We start from the raw sequence: 15,046 nt of genomic DNA, 5'->3' as shown, positions 1-15,046 counted from the left end.
CTCTCAGTGAATAATCTAAAGTTGTTTTTTAATGGAAATATTAGACTCTTCATAAGTTGATTCCTTAGAAAGCACATCTGCATATCTGGTTCTATTTATTGGTCCAGCAGTCTCAACCTTAAGCTCATCTTGTAGTGCTAAAATGCCTATGTAAATCTTTTGTAATCAGTTCAGTATGTTACTTTTATCTGCCCACTGGAACTTCCACATCCATTATAGTAAAACCATTCCTACATACCTGTATGTGTGTATACAGACCCTCACCTAATAGTGAACTAGTAAGCAGAGAGAATAGAGCCCTAAAGCCATTCTGACTTTGTTTGGACCACTCTACTGCTCACTTATTCTGCTGCCTCAAGAAGCAATGTTAAGTTATTATTCATATGGAGGCAGTCCACTGTAGTGATTGCCAGAGCTTCAAGCCCCAGCTCTGCCTTTTGCCAGCTGTTTCACCTTGGGAAATTTACTTAACCTCTTTATGCCTCACATCCCTCCTGAGGTTGTGGTGGTGAATAGTAAACTAATATACACGAAGCCATTAGAACAGATTCTGGTATATAGTAAGCACATATATGTATCCACTTACATTATTATCACTCGATTTGTAAGTGCAAGGAAAACTAATATGGTATATATAAATTCTAAGAAAGGATTAAAAAGACAACTTACAAAATGAGACCCAACTAAATAAATACCACCTCATGCTGGTGCTGGACACACAGATGTGGGGGAGAGGTTATTCTCTGGGGAGAGTGTGCATTTTCAGTACCCAGAGGCATCAGTGTGGGAAACCTCAGTTCCAACCTAATGAACTAAATGTCAGTCCCCTGCTGTTCCCATATTTTCCGCTTAGAAGATATAAAATCATTATGGGAATGATTTTTTTTTTTAAGTCCACTGGGAAATAGCAACCCCTAGAGTCAAAAGTCAAATAATTATATCTGAGCACAATACATCTCTCTTCCTCCTGAAACATCTTTTTTTTTTTTGCGATACGCAGGCCTCTCACTGTTGTGGCCTCTCCCGTTGTGGAGCACAGGCTCCAGACATGCAGGCTCAGCGGCCATGGCTCACGGGCCCAGCCGCTCCGTGGCATGTGGGATCTTCCCGGACTGGGGCACGAACCCATGTCCACTGCATCGGCAGGCAGACTCTCAACCACTGCGCCACCAGGGAAGCCCCTGAAACATCTTTAGAAAACATAGACTCTTCTATTTCAAACTCATTGGTAGTTCTTGGGTGCTAGGTTTTAGCATCAAAGGAAAGGCGCAACTGGAAACAAAAGGACTCTGTGTTCTTAATATTCACAAAGTAACATCAGGTGCTTCCTCGGCACCTCTCTGAAGACTTTAGACAACATGAAATGCCTTCCAGAGCTGAGAATGATTCTGAGGTTTAGCAGTACCTCATTTTCATCAAGGTAGATGTAAATGTGATTATTGCAAATGACTAGAGCTTTTCCAAGCATTTAGCTTTTAAAATTCAGATGAGATTTAATCAACTGTTCCCTGTTTTATATCACTGACATCTCTTATTTTAAGCCCAGAAATCAAGCTGAGCAGGAATTAAGAACCTGTTTTCCAGGCTGTTTCTGAAAGATAAAAAGACTAATTGGTTCACAGCTTCTTCAAAGCCTGTACAACAGGTTGAGTTTTAGAAGTTTAATCATTTGTGTTAGTGTACGGTGTCTATCTGATTACTGACAAACCGACAACTTCTATGAGCTGTTTTCTCTTAGTGCCTGTGATCTCACCAGCGCAAAGCATGGTTTCACCATAAGCATCTTGCCGCTATTAATTGAGGACCTCACATCATGTTACTAGTTGATACAAATCCATTTGGCATTAATGAATGGACAGCATGTACTTCATAGCCATTCTGCTATAAGTTAGCAATGAATAAACCCATTAAAATGAAGGTTTGCTGGACTTCTTGCATTACAGTGTGAGGAGATCTGATGACTTGCTTCACAGAGAAACTGCTGAAAACTACTTTAAAAAATATTAAAGCCTCTGGAAATGGTCCTAAGAACAAACAGCAAGTGAAGAAACATCTATTCAAGAAAATCTACAAAAATTTGGTAAGAAAGGTGAACAAGGAGCACTCTCTCCTTCTCTTCTCCCAGCTCAGTGAGGCAGACTTCATGCCAGACTGCTGCAGACAACAGGACAGGGATCTCTCTCCTCCCCGTTCCCAGTTGGAGGGCTTTCTTCCCAGGAGAAACAGGACTTCAGCATTTCTTTCTTATTTTTAAAATTTCCTTTATTCAAGTATAGTTGATTAACAATGTTGTATTAATTTCTGCTGTGCAGCAAAGTGATTCAGTTATACACACACACACACACACACACACATATATATATATATATACATTATTTTTCATAGTCTTTTCCATTATGGTTTATCACAGGATATTGAATATAGTTCCCTGTGCTATACAGTAGGACCTTGTTGTTTATCCATTCTATATATAATAGTTTGTACCTGCTAATCCCAAACTCCCAGTCCATCCCTCCCCGACTCCCTCTTTCCTTTGGCAACCACAAGTTTGTTCTCTATGCCTGTGAGTCTATTTCTCTTTCGTAGATAAATTCATTTGTGTCATATTTTAGATTCCGCATATAAGTGATATCATATAGTATTTGTCTTTCTCTTTCTGACTTACTTCACTTAGTATGATAATCTCTAGGTCCATCCATGTTGCTACAAATGGCATTATTTTATCCTTTTTTATGGCTGAATAGTATTCCATTGTATATATGTACCACATCTTCTTTATTCATTCATCTGTTGATGGACATTTAGGTTGCTTCCATGTATTGGCTATTGTAAATAGTGCTGCAATGAACACTGGGGTTCATGTATCTTTTTGAATTATGGTTTTCTCCATATATATGCCCAGGAGTGGAATTGCTGGATTATATGGTAGTTCTATTTTTGGCTTTTTGAGGACCCTCCATACTGTTTCCACAGTGACTGTACCAACTCACATTCCTACCAACAGTGTAGGAGGGTTCCCTTTTCTCCACACCCTCTCCAGCATTTGTTATTTGTAGACTTGTTAATGATGGCTATTATGACTGGTGTGAGGTGGTACCTCATTGTAGTTTTGATTTGCATTTCTTAATAATTAGCGATGTTGACCACCTTTTCCTGTGCCTATTGGCCATGTGTATGTCTTCTTTGGAGAAATGTCTATTTAGGTCTTCTGTCCATTTTTTGGTTGTGGTTTCTTTCTTTCTTTCTTTCTTTCTTTCTTTCTTTCTTTCTTTCTTTCTCTCTCTCTCTCTCTCTCTCTCTCCCCCTCTTCCTCCCTCCCTCCCTCCCTCCTTCCCTCCTTCCCTCCCTCCCTCCCTCTCTCTCTTTCCTTCTTTCTTTCTTTCTTTCTTTCTTTCTTTCTCTCTCTCTCTCCCCCTCTTCCTCCCTCCCTCCCTCCCTCCTTCCCTCCTTCCCTCCCTCCCTCCCTCTCTCTCTTTCCTTCTTTCTTTCTTTCTTTCTTTCTTTCTTTCTTTCTGTTACTGAGTTGTATGAGCTGTTTGTATATTTTGGAAATTAAGTCCTTGTTGGTTGCATCATTTGCAAATATTTTCTCCCAGTCCATAGGTTGTCTTTTCATTTTGTTTATGGTTTCCATTACTGTACAAAAGCTTGTAAGCTTGATTAGGTCCCATTTGTTTGTTTTTGCTTTTATTTCTATTGCCTTGAGAGACTGATTTAAGAAAACATTGGTATGATTTATGTCAGAGAATGTTTTGTCTATGTTCTCTTCTAGGAGTTTTATGGTGTCATGTCTTATATTTAAGTATTTAAGCCATTTTGAGTTTATTTTTGTGTATGGTATGAGGGTGGGTTCTAACTTTATTGATTTACATGTGGCTGTCCAACTTTCCAAATACCACTTTCTGAAGAGACTATCTTTTCTCCATTGTATATTCTTGCCTCCTTTGTCAAAGATAAATTGACCGTAGGTGTGTGGGCTTATTTCTGGGCTCTCTCTTCTGTTCCATTGATCCATATGTCTGCTTTTGTGCCAATACCATGCTGTTTTGATTACTGAAGCTTTGTAGTATTGTCTGAAGTCTGGGAGGGTTATGCCTTTTGCTTTGTTCTTTTTCCTCAGAATTGCTTTGGCAATTCTGGGTCTTTTATGGTTCCGTAGGACTTCAGCATTTCTCATCCTGCTCTCCAGCTCTCTGTTAGTGAGGCTAAGGCCTGGGTCAGTACAATCAATAAATGAGGGCACCCTTCCCATCAGGCCCACTCACGGAATGGTGACTTACCTTGCGTGTGACATGCTGAGAGTACTGGGGCTCCATCACCCTTACCCCAGCTTATGACATAGTGGCTTCATGCCAGGATAAGCAAACTCAGGCTCCTGCCTCCCCCATCCACCAAGTTCGCAGCTCCTAGAGCACAGGTGTCACTCAGAGAGAAATTTGCCTTTGTTCCCACCCCCAGCTTCAGAGCCCTGGCTCAGAGATTTTCACCTGGGCAAAGAAGCAAGCCATAAAATAGACAGCAATCAATCTCTTCCCCCCCAAACTGACTTCATTCACAATAAACCATGCAGAAATACAAGCCAAAGGGCACTCTTAAGAACAGTGGAAATAGTGGTGAAATGCCGTTGTGAGGCAAATTTGTGGATTTAATAAAATAGAGCTTAGATGGAGGTTGGCTACATCTTGGCTACTTTGCAAGAGAGCACCAGAATAAGACAGTTGGAAGGAACCCTCCTGGGGTGAGAACAAATACCAAATGCTGATATCAGAAACCATTCCTTCAAAGGAGCCATAATTTGATAGGATTAATTTATGGAGCTGTTTATGGGTGTTATACAAAACAATAGTACAACTAGCTAGCAATTAGTGGATTTTAACAGCTGGGTGTGGTCAGAGAAAGAAAAAAAAAAGAGGGCCCTACCAATATCACTGTCATCCCAGGATTACTGAGGGCATACCCAAAGTTTGAAGGATACAAATCAATTGTATTTTTATATACTTTGCAACATGTAAACCAAAAACGAATTTAAGAAAACTATTTATGGTAGCATCAAAACAAATGAAATCTTAGTAACAAATTTAACAAAAGAAGTTCAGCATTATACTCTGAAAACTACAAAACAATTTTGAAAGAAATTAAGATCTAAGTAAATGGAAAACCTTCCCAGATCTATGGATTGGAAAAATTACGCTGTTAAGATGGCAATACTCCCCAGGTTGGTCTGCAGATTCAACACAATTTCTACCTGAATCTGAGCTGATTTCTTTGTAGAAATTGCCAACTGTGGAAATTGACTTATGTTAAAATTCATATGGAACTGAAGGGGCCAAAAATAGCCAAAAAATCCTGCAAACAGAATAAATAAGAAGACTCATACTTCCTGACTTCAAAGTTTACTACAAAACAATGGTAATGAAGACAGCATGGTACTGGCACAATAATAGACATATACAGACTTATCCCTGTTTTCACTTTCTGTAGTTTTAGTTACCTGCAGTCAACCATAGTCTGAAAATATGAAATGGAAAATTCCGTAAATAATTCATAAGTTTAAAATTGTGAACCGTTCTGAGTAGCATAATCAAATCTCACAATATTTCATTCCATCCCACCTGAGATGTGAACCATCCCCTTGTCCAGTTTATCCCACCTGTTAGTCACTTAGTAACTGCCTTGGTTATCAGATTGACTGTTGTGGTATCACAGTGCTTATATTCAGGTAACCCTTACTTTACTTAATAATGGCCTCAAAGAGCAAGAGTAGTGATGCTGGCTGTTTGGATATGCCAAAGATATGCTTCCTTTAAGTGGAAAGGTGAAAGTTCTCAACTTAATAAGGAAAGAAAAGAAATTGTATGCTGAAGTTGCTAAGTTCTACAGTAAAAACAAATCTTCTGTCCATGAAATTGTGAGGAAGAAAAAGGAAATTCATGCTAGTTTTGCTGTTGTACCTCAAACTACAAAAGTTATGGCCATAGTGCATGATACGTACTTAGTTAAGATGAAAAGGGCATTAAATTTGTACAATAAAATACTTTGAGAGACCACATTGACATAAATTTATTATAGTATATTGTTATATTCTCTTGTTCTATTTTATTATTATTGTTGTTAATCTCTTACTGTGCCTAATTTATAAATTAAACTTTACCATAGGTATTATGTATAGGAAAAAACATAGTATATAGAGGATTTGGTACTATCCACGGTTTCAGGTATCCACTGGGGATCTTGGAACAAATGTACCCCCTTTAAGGAGGGCTACCACAGATCAATGGAGTAGAATTGAGAGTCCATAAATAAATAAATACCTCTATGGTTAACTGATTTATAACACAGATGCCAATGATCACTCAATGGGGAAAGAATAGTCTTTTCAACAAATGGTGCTAGGACAATGGGATAACCACATACAAAGGAATGAATTTGGAACCTTACCTCACACCATAAATAACAGTCAGCTCAAAATGGACCAAAGGTCTAAGTGTAAGAGCTAAAACTGTGAAATTTTTGGAATAAAATATAGGGTAAATCTTCATGACCTTGAATTTGGCAAAGGATTCTTATATATGATACCAAAACCAGGAGCAACAATAGAAAAAACAGAAATTGAATTTCATCAAAATTAAAAACTTTTGTGCTTCACAGGACACAATCAAGAAAATAGAAAGACAAGCTACAGAATAGGAGAAAATATTTGCAAATCACACATCTGATAAAGAACTTGTACCTAGAATATATAGAGAATTCTTATGACTTAATAAGAAAAAGTCAAATGAGCCAACTAGAAAATGGGTAAATGGTCTGAATAGACATTTCTCCAAGAAAGATATACAAATCATGGAAAGATGATTGACATTATTAGTCATTAGGGACATGCAAATCAAAACCACAGTGAGATACCACTACACTAACTAAGATGGCTAGAATTAAAAAGTCAGATAATAACAAGTGTTGCTGAAGATGTGGAGAAATTAGAACCCTCATAAGCTGCCAGTGGGAATGTAAAATGTGGCTGCTTTGGAAACAGTTCCTCAAATGATTAAACATAGTTACCACATGCCCCAGCAATTCTATTCCTAGGTATATATCCAAGAGAAAAGAAAACATATGTTCACACAAAAACTTGCCTATAAATGTGTATAGCAACATTATTCATAATAGCCTAAAGGTGGGAACAACCCAAATATCCATGAACAGATGAATGGATAAACAAAAGGTGGTATATCCATACAATGAAATATTATTTGGCCAAAAGGTAAAAATAAAACAGTGAAACATGCTGTAACTTGAATGAACCTTGATAACATCCTAAGTGAAAGGAGCCAGTCACAAAAGACCACATATTTATGCTTCTACTCAGAAGTAAAATCCAGAATAGGGAAATCTATGGAGACAAAAAGTAGATTAATGTTTGCTTAAGGCTGGGGAGGGAATTTTGTTTGTTTATTTGGCTGTGCTGCAGGGCTTGCGGGATGTTACTTTCCCAACCAGGGATCGAACCCATGCCCCCTGCATTGGAAGGGCGGAGTCCTAACCACTGGACCACCAGGGAATTCCCCCAAATCTTTAAAAGATAAAGGGTTGCTGAAAGAAGGAAGACAAATAAATATAGGGATAAAATACGTAAAATAGTGAGGATGTTGGCCAGCGTGGGGTTTTGAGCATCTGTGAGGTCAGGATGCCTGGTCATTGCATCACCTGTAACATTTATTGATATGCTGGAGTAACACTGAAAATAATAAATACACATTCAGATTTATCTCCCTAATACTTTAAAATAGAAGGCATTTAGAAACAGAAACTATAAAGCTTTCTTGTATGTTAGGGACCACAATCTTTCCTGGGTTCCAAAGTGTTCGCACATCTAGCTTAAAACTTACAATGTCCTTCCAAATCCAATAGTAATTAAGAGTTATCTCTGCTGTATTTTAGAGAAATGAGGCACAGGAAATTTATGATCTTACCTGGCACATAATTCCTAAGTATTATTTCATTCTAAAAACCTACATTATCTCCCACTAAAAAGTAAACTCCATGATTCATTCATTCAACAAATGTTTATTACAGTGTTCCAAGCACTGTTCTAAGGACAGTTTTTCTCAGGGAGCAAAACACAAAATTTTGTGTCCTCATGGAATGTACATTCTGTTAAGAGGAGACAATAAGCTTAATAAATAAGTAAATCATAGGTGTGTTTGAAGGTAGCCAATCCTGTGGAGAAAAGAGACCATGAGAGCAATGGTTTAAAGTGTTTATACATGAAAACCACAGTGCTCAGAATAATGCCTGGCTCAGGGAGGCACAATGAATATTTGTTGAATAAATGAATGAATGAATAGATGTAATTCAAACTGTATGTTTGGCTCCTAAAGGTTTGCAGTTTGCACTTTTGGACTGGTTTTATTTTATTTTTTTAATTACTGCAGCTGTAGAAAGAATTTAACATCCGTCCTCCTTTTCTGTTCTGCTTTGCTCTAAAAGGTGGCATAGTACAGTGGTTAAGCACAGAAATCTCTGGAGGGACTTCCCTGGCGGTCCAGTGGTTAGGACTCCGAGCTTCCACTGCAGGAGGCACAGGTTCCGTCCCTGGTTGGGGAAGATCCCACATGCTGTGTGGCCAAAAAAAAAAAAAAAAGAAATCTCTGGAGCCAGGCTGCATAGATTCAAATCCCAGCTTTATCATGAATTTCTGAAAACTTTAATTTTATTTATCTTTATTTATAACAATTTTTAAACTGCATTCCTTTCATTAACTAAAACTTGAGGTTTTGTGTTTTGAAGATCTCCCTCTTACAGATAATTTCAACGTTGTTTGTTAGCTTCATCCTGATCATACCCTTGAGTTCTTATATGCAGTCAACATTTATTTTGTGTCAGTTGTTTGCAAAAAACTGTCCTGGGTACTAAGGATATTATATAATGATGTGCCCATCATAGATGGATGTTAATGAGTCTCTTCTGCTCTTAGTAGAAAATTTGATATATCTAGGTTCCACACGAGATGTGAACCTCTTGTCAGCTGGGACTGCCTTGTTCACATCTAACATCCTTAGCACCTTACACACACAGTGACTGGTACATATAGACATACAGCAAATGTTTAATTAATGAAAAAAGTTATTCTGTAACTACAATCAATTATATATGCAAAAGGCACACCTCTGTCAGTGGTTGGACATTCTGTTTAAAATATCTTTGGTCTTTCTGAGGTTGGCCTGACTGGGTCTGGACTCCCTTTCAAACCAAGCGAGTCTGCATGGTCAGAGGACCAGGTGACCCGTAGCTTGGCAGGAGCCCAGAATATGCTTCTCTGCCTTGGACATCAGCCAGCATGGGGCCAAGTTCAGAGAGTAACTCCTTCCCTCTTTAGATGTGCTGTTGCAACTCTCCCTTGTGAGCTGATTTTTCATTCCTGTGTTTTGGTTACATTTTCTTATTTCTTCTCTTTTTTTGCGGGGGGGGTCCAGTTTTTAAAGTAAAACAACAGTAGGGTTTGTTAAAGGGTCTCATCAAATAGTGATTTATTAGCTATGATATAATGACATCAGGAAATAGCAAGCTCTTTGGCTATTTATTTCCCTTGTTATGGATAGAAAAAGTAAGTATAGAGATGTCTCAGTTGCTATGGATACCAAGTCTTCGAGATAATAGAATTCTTTTAACATAATCCAGTTCAGTTAGGTTGGCTTTTTTCTTAACTATTATGTCTACCCAACATACTCTTTTTATTTATTTAATTTATTTTTTTAACATCTTTATTGGAGTATAATTGCTTTACAATGGTGTGTTAGTTTCTGCTTTATAACAAAGTGAATCAGCTATACATATACATATCCTCTCCCTCTTGCGTCTCCCTCCCACCCCCTATCCCACCCCTCTAGGTGTTCACAAAGCACCAAGCTGGTCTCCCTGTGCTATGTGGCTGCTTCCCACTAGCTATCAGTTTTACATTTGGTAGTGTATATATGTCCATGCCACTCTCTCACTTTGTCCCAGCTTACCTTTCCCCCTCCCTGTGTCCTCAAGTCCGTTCTCTAGTAGGTCTGCGTCTTAATTCCCGTCCTGCCCCTAGGTTCTTCGTGACCTTTTTTTTTTTTTAGATTCCATATATATGTGTTAGCATACAGTATTTATTTTTCTCTTTCTGACTTACTTCACTCTGTATGACAGACTCTAGGTCCATCCACCTCACTACAAATAATTCAATTTCGTTTCTTTTTATGGCTGAGTAATATTCCATTGTATATATGTGCCACATCTTCTTTATCCATTCATCTGTCGATGGACACTTAGGTTGCTTCCATGTCCTGGCTATTGTAAATAGAGCTACAATGAACATTGTGGTATATGACTCTTTTTGAATTATGGTTTTCTCGGGGCAACATACTCTTTTTAAATACAAAAAATTACACCCTTTTCTCCCAACATCAGAAAGTGTATTTTAATTTTTTCTCCAATTTTGCCCTGAAATTTTTCATTTTCTTATAGCTCCTCTTTTTTTTCACTAGAAAAGATGATTTGGAGAAATAAATATCTCTGGCTTTAATTATATCTAAGCAGGAAAACTGATTTCATTGGTTCCACATAATTACACACAAATATCACAACAAGATTGACTCAGTTGTAATGTTCAGATTTTTTTAACTCAATCTTTGAAAACCAGGTTGATTATTAAAAGGTATGTAACCATTTTATTGGTTTATTGAGTCAGAATTCTTTAAAATAGAATCTCTTGGGCTTCCCTGGTGGCACAGTGGTTGGGAGTCCGCCTGCCAATGCAGGGGACACGGGTTTGTGCCCTGGTCCGGGAAGATCCCACATGCCGTGGAGCAGCTGGGCCCGTGAGCTGTGGCCGCTGAGCCTGCGCGTCCGGAGCCTGTGCTCCGCAACAGGAGAGGCCACAACAGTGAGAGGCCCAAATACTGCAAAAATAAATAAATAAATAAAATAAAATAAAATAAAATAAAATAAAATAGAATCTCTTTAGGATGAATACTTTTGAACACAGCATTAATTCATTGCTGCAGAGGACAAAAAAAATCACCAAATCTACAAAATAAAACTCCAAAAATGACAATTCATAGTTCAGGAGTGTGAGAAAAGTCTATTCCCATATGTAAAAGTAGTCAGACACCTCGTTAAGAACATACATTTAAAAATTTTTAAATGCCAGTTAAATCCTCATTCATCTATTTTTCTTTTTTCTTTTTTACATCTTTATTGGAGTATAATTGCTTTACTAACTAACTAAATGGTGTTAGTTTCTGCTTTATAACAAAGTGAATCAGTTATACATATACATATGTTCCCATATCTCTTCCCTCTTGCGTCTCCCTCCCTCCCACCCTCCCTATCCCACCCCTCCAGGTGGTCACAAAGCACCGAGCTGATCTCCCTGTGCTATGCGGCTCCTTCCCACTATCTACCTTACGTTTGGTAGCATTCACCTATTTTTCAAACGAAGTTGTTAGAGTGAATTTATCAAAATCCAGTATGTTTTGTTTTGTTTTTTGCGGTACGCAGGCCTCTTACTGTTGTGGCCTCTCTCGTTGCGGAGCACAGGCTCCGGACGCGCAGGCTCAGCGGCCATGGCTCACGGGCCCAGCTGCTCCACGGCATGTGGGATCTTCCCGGACCGGGGCACGAACCCGTGTCTCCTGCATCGGCAGGCGGACTCTCAACCACTGCGCCACCAGGGAAGCTCTCCAGTATGTTTTTGAACTCCTACTTTGGTGCCTCGTTCTTCATTTTAACTGATATATATACTTTTTTAGAGTAGCGTTGTGTTCATCATATAAATTTAAAATTTGTGCAATAAACATTTTTCTGGACTTTTTTTTTTTAAACAATAGAAATTTATTTTCTCACAGTTTTGGAGGCTGGGAATTCCAAGATCAAGGACTGACATGGTTCTGTTTTCAGTGATAGCTCTCTTCCCGGCTTGTAGATGGGTGCCTTCTTTCTGGACTGTTTTGCTGGAGGCTGCCATGTTAGAGATGAAAGGGCCAGTTTATGAGTCCCAAGGCCTGGATTTTAGTCCCAACTCTGCCTCTAGTTGTGTGACCTCAGATGAGTCATTTAACCTCTCAGATCTTAAGTTCCTCATCCAAGAATTAGACATCAGACTACATAATTTTCCAAAGCCCCCTTGACATCCTAGAATATCTACATTGCTTTGAAATTTATCCAAATCTCCAATGGATATCCAGCATCAAGGTTAGTAACTGTTTTAAATAGGCATACTGAGTTCAAAATGAAATAGAAAAGAGAAAGCTTTAGAAGTACAAGCCTGCTAGCAACTTTTTTCTTTTTTCCAGTCCTGCAGTACATTTAAAATAGTTTTAAATTTGCAGTGGAAAATAGGAATTATTTCCTATTTCCTAAATCCAACGTTCAGGTGGATCATTTCAAAACCTTTATTTTTGGTGATACTTTCCCCAGATGGAAATTAAGTGTGTAAGAGTAATACTGGCTAATACTAGCACTTCTTGCCCTTACTAAATGTCAAGCACTTTGCTAAGTGCTGTATATGGCTCTTCTCATTAATCCTCACAACAACACTATGACACAGATATTGTGATGTTTATTTTACAGATAAAAATGGACATGATAAGGTCCTAGGTGGCTCAAATAATAAGGTGGCAGGGCCAGAATTTGAATCCAAATTGACTGACTTTATATGTCCAGAGCATATAAACTCTGTCATGCACAGACATTCATGTTTTTTTTTTTGTGGGTTATGCATTCTTCATATGTCATAACATATGTTATCTCCTGTGCAGTGGTCCTTCTATGCATGCCTGATCTCAGTGAAAGGTACCACACCCATCAATAAACAACAAGACAGAAACTTGGGAATTATACCTGATATTTCCCATTCTCTTATTTCCACTCCCTACCCATGCAGCCCATCACCAAGTCCATCCCATTTTATTTATTAAATAGCTCTCAAAATGGATTTATGAGTCAGGGTCCCAGAGCAACACTGGCACACTTGAAGGGTTTCACCGAAGAGACTTTAATGAAGGGACCATTTATAGTGGTGTGGAAAAGCCCCAGCTAACGTACAAGAAATGGTGGAGCACCATGGTGGAGCATCAAGGGACTGGCAACAGTGGAATGCTGTTAGCATGTGTTATGAGTTGAATTGTGTCCCCCCACAAAAGATATGTTGGAGTCCTAACCCCCAATGCCTCACCCTCTTGCTTAAGACTTTAACTGGGTCCTCATTGCTCTTAAGGTAAAACACAAATTTAAAACTGAGCTATAAGGGCATGTGGGGTCTAGCCCCTCACCTAGGACTTCTTTCTCACTCTTGCTGTGTGTGTGTATGTGTCTAGCCTCACTTGCTTTCTCTCATTACCTCTAATGCATTGTGCTCCCTCTCACCAGGGAAACTTGGTATGTGGATGCTTTTCCTTCTGCCTGGGTACAGTCCCCACCTTTGTTCCTATTGTGTTAGCCGAGGTTTCTTTCAGGAAATAGAGCAGTCCAGTCAACAGTCCTAATTTTCGAGTCATCTGAGGCTCCAGAATGTAAGTGATCAAATCTTCAGTTGGTTTCAGTCTCCAGCATCAAGTGAGAGAGTCTTCCTGAATAATCAGCTGAACCCAAAACACTGTGAGGTGGGACAAGTCATTCTTATCATTCCCTATCTAAAGTCCCAAACTATAGAATCCCTGTGCTGAAAGAAAAAAAGATTTTTTTCAGCCACAGAATTTTGAGATAACTTTTAAAAATCAGTGATGCGTATATACATAGAAAACGTTTTAGATATATATTTTTTAAAATATTAAGGATGAAAAAAAATAAATAAAATATTAAGGATGGGTTTGTTTGGGGGGTATGATTGGGAGAAGGTACATAGTAGGAAAAGGGAGGAAATGTTTACATGTTAAAGGGAATATGTTCTTTTACAGTGACATGAAGTAGTAGAAGCTTTGTGTATTTGAATGAACCAAGAGTTCTAGAGAGAAATTGACATGGTGGAGGGAACAGTGTTGGAGATGGAGTGGGAGTGGTCCATGCGGCCTCAGAGAAGGTTTTTGCAGAAGAAATCTCAGCTCTCCCTTCCTTTCCCACTACCACCTTTGATATTTTGGTTTGTGTCAACCAAATGTCACTCCAGAGAGTCAAGGGGAGGAAACAAGCTAGCAGAGTCTTCTATTTGGGGGCTCTCCACAAGAAGACCCTCTTTATTACCGTCAATTTCTACAATAGCTACTGCAACTACAAACCAAAAATCTTTACATGTGGCTGTTGAAAAGCTATGAATAGATTTAATGAGTGAGATCTCATCCCTGCTCTGTAAAAATTCACAGTGAAAGAATGAGTCCTAGTTGACACTCCACTGGCTTTTGTTTTTAGTTACACTACAGTTCCCAGAGACTAAAAAGGACCCTGAGGTGGGAATAAGCCTGATATGTTCAAGTGACTGGGAGAAGGTTAAAGCATCATAAATAAGAGGAAGAGAGAAATGAAATCTGAGGCTTAAGTAGAGGGCAGAATATATAGGGCCTTTTAGGCTAAGATAAGTTTGGATTTTATTCTTAACGCAACAGACAAACATTGGAGGGTTGTAAACTGGAAGGTGATATGATCTGATTTACACATTGTACAGAACTCTCTGAGGTGCCATTTGCAGAATGTGAGCAAAGGGACACCACTCAGGAGATTGTTGCAGCTGTCCAGGTGAAGGTTTATGGTGCAGAAACCCAGACTCGAGTTTGGGCAGGGAAAATGGAGAGAGGTGGTTGGATAAAGGGTGTCCTTTTGGGGTAGTGCTGTCAAGACTTCCTGATGGATCAAATGTTGGGGTAGGAGTAGGGGAGAAGTCCAATGTGACGTCTAGTTTCTGATTGGAGGGACTAGATCGATGGTGGTACCATTTATTGAGATGGGGCAGATTAAGGGAGGAGTATATTTGGTGGGAAAAAAAATGAAGAGTTCTGTCTTGGTGATCTTAGGTTTGAGATGCCTGGGACCATCGAAGTGGAAATGTTGTAATGGCTCTAATGGGGCCCCCTGATTCCAATCCTGACTC

The 15,046-nt window shown here is 38.9% G+C and overlaps 1 protein-coding gene across 3 annotated transcripts in view; it reads left to right on the top strand.

The window, feature by feature from the left end:
• CFAP95 (cilia and flagella associated protein 95) overlaps positions 1 to 15,046 on the top strand; it is a 192,658-nt gene that overhangs the window by 146,720 nt on the left and 30,892 nt on the right. For all 3 annotated transcript variants that reach the window (XR_010945003.1, XR_010945002.1, XR_010945001.1), the window contains one exon: positions 1,944 to 2,080. The gene's annotated coding sequence lies outside the window, so the exon portion shown is untranslated. The remainder of the gene's footprint in view (positions 1 to 1,943; positions 2,081 to 15,046) is intronic.

Source organism: Pseudorca crassidens, chromosome 7 (genome assembly GCF_039906515.1).
Source record: "Pseudorca crassidens isolate mPseCra1 chromosome 7, mPseCra1.hap1, whole genome shotgun sequence".
NCBI classification, from domain to species: Eukaryota; Metazoa; Chordata; class Mammalia; order Artiodactyla; family Delphinidae; genus Pseudorca; species Pseudorca crassidens.
This window is presented reverse-complemented; position numbering and strand designations above follow the sequence as displayed.